Source organism: Mus caroli, chromosome 12 (assembly GCF_900094665.2).
Source record: "Mus caroli chromosome 12, CAROLI_EIJ_v1.1, whole genome shotgun sequence".
NCBI classification, from domain to species: Eukaryota; Metazoa; Chordata; class Mammalia; order Rodentia; family Muridae; genus Mus; species Mus caroli.
Genome location: NC_034581.1, coordinates 4,657,132 through 4,659,053, shown reverse-complemented (window position 1 = coordinate 4,659,053; position 1,922 = coordinate 4,657,132). Strand labels below are relative to the sequence as shown.

The 1,922-nt window shown below is 40.4% G+C and overlaps 1 protein-coding gene across 1 annotated transcript in view; it reads left to right on the top strand.

Annotated features, from left to right (window-relative positions):
- Positions 1-653: 653 nt before the first annotated feature.
- Positions 654-1,922, top strand: part of Tdrd15 (tudor domain containing 15) — a 79,455-nt gene continuing 78,186 nt past the window's right edge. The window contains exon 1 of the mRNA XM_021178677.2: positions 654-847. The gene's annotated coding sequence lies outside the window, so the exon portion shown is untranslated. The remainder of the gene's footprint in view (positions 848-1,922) is intronic.

Sequence of the window (1,922 nt, the reverse complement as noted above, 5' to 3'; positions counted from 1 at the left end):
TTGTGAATATATTTTTCTAGATGATCAGTGCAGAGATAGAAGGGAAAGAAAAGACAGATGGAAAGAAAGATGGCGGAAGGAAGAAAAGCAATTATGGAAAATATGTAACTGGAGCTGCAGGAAGAACACCAACAGCTCTGTGGACTGGCAGCTATCTTTGTTAGCTCTAGGCTCAACTTTATCTTAGCAGTTCCTCTGTGGACTTTGCTGAACTCAAAGTACAGATTCCTGTGATGGCAACCCCCTTGTTGATTTGTTCTTCCTGACCCAGTGTCCCAAGACTTGTGTAACTATCTCAGCAGGTTTCTTGTAATGGATACTTGGGAGCTGAGGTAAGGGGTTTAGCAGTGCTGTGAATTTCTATACTTAGTTGTCCAGGAGGATTGGGGAGATAGAAGAAGCCTTCTGTGAAATGCCAAGTCAAACGGAAAACTTGTGGGCAGGAGGAAAACAGGAGTGTTGCAATCATAGCACTTACCTTTCTACCCTGCTTGATAAGGTTTTGGGAAAATAGCAACATTCTTTGCAGAAGTCCGGTCAGTGGTCTCTCTGAACTTTGGTTTCCCAATCCTACTTTGCAAAGTCAAATAAATGGATGTTCTTGGTCCAATGAAGTTATTAGCAAACATCTCTCTGCTCTCTTGGAGGTTGTGCTTGTTACCAAAAATCTTCTGAATTATCATTTCCTACTGGAAAAACAGCTTAAGCTTTCAGTGAAGTATATGGTGGTAGATTTGGAGTCTGACTTTTGGGGCTATGTCTACTTAGGTGTCTTGGACAAGCAGGAGAATTATGGACCTGGCTTCTGAAGCCATACTTCGTGGATCTGAGTTGGTTCTGTCACTGGGTATGTAAGAGAAATCGCCTTTTTGTGGTTTTTTTTTTTTTTTTATGTTGAAGTAGAATAAAATGCTGTAAAAGGAATAAGAAAGTTAATCCTGGTGAGTCCCCAAAACAGCGCCTACACAGAACAGCCATTCAGGGAAGTACCAAATGCTATAACATTCTCTAGATGCAAAGTTTATTTTGATGGCTTGTTCCCGGGGGTAATGATCTTAGGAGTCTCATGTTTCATCTGAAAAGAACTTTGGTAATATGAATACGAAACTGAGATACAGAGAGTGAATTTCTACAAGGCTGTGAAGATACATCATGGTAGATTCAAGGCCAAAAGTCAAGACTTCTAGTTCTAAGTCACTATATACTGTACCACAATTCTCCAAGAGGAAGCACTTCTAAGTCCAAGATGTGCTTAGAGAAGGATGGCAACTAGAACTGATTGCCCCTTATAAAGGCTCCCTTGTCACTATAATCTAATGCTGATTCATTCGCTCAGTAATTAATTAGTTCATTCATCTAGCAACAGCACAGATACAGGCTACACTCAGAAAGTGAAGTTTTTAAAAGAAATCAATTGCAATCAGAGAAAACATATGCAGAGATAAAATTATGCAACAGAACAATCATACTGTATGCATATTGATAGAGAGGTTAGGCAGTAGCTACACAGCCCACTAATCCCTAGAAACAGATTAAGGTAGAGGTAGTACATTTATGAATGGGTAAAATGAATGAAGCCAAGTAAGGGAAAAGATGTGTGGGACATGTTATAGGAAAAAAAAATCCTCTGGAAGGATCAGTAAAATCTTCAGGGAGTACGTAGCATTAGATGTGGCCCTAGACATATGAATAAGTAAAAGAAATAAAACATTGGGTACTTTCTCTAGCTCCTCCATTGGGGGCCCTGTGTTTCATCCAATAAATGACTGTGAGCATCCACTTCTGTATTTGCCAGGCACTGGCAGAGCCTCACAAGACACAGCTATATCAAGGTCCTTTCAGCAAAATCATGCTGGCATATACCGTAGTGTCTGCATTTGGTGGATGATTATGGGATGGACTTCCAGGTGGGGCAGTCTCTG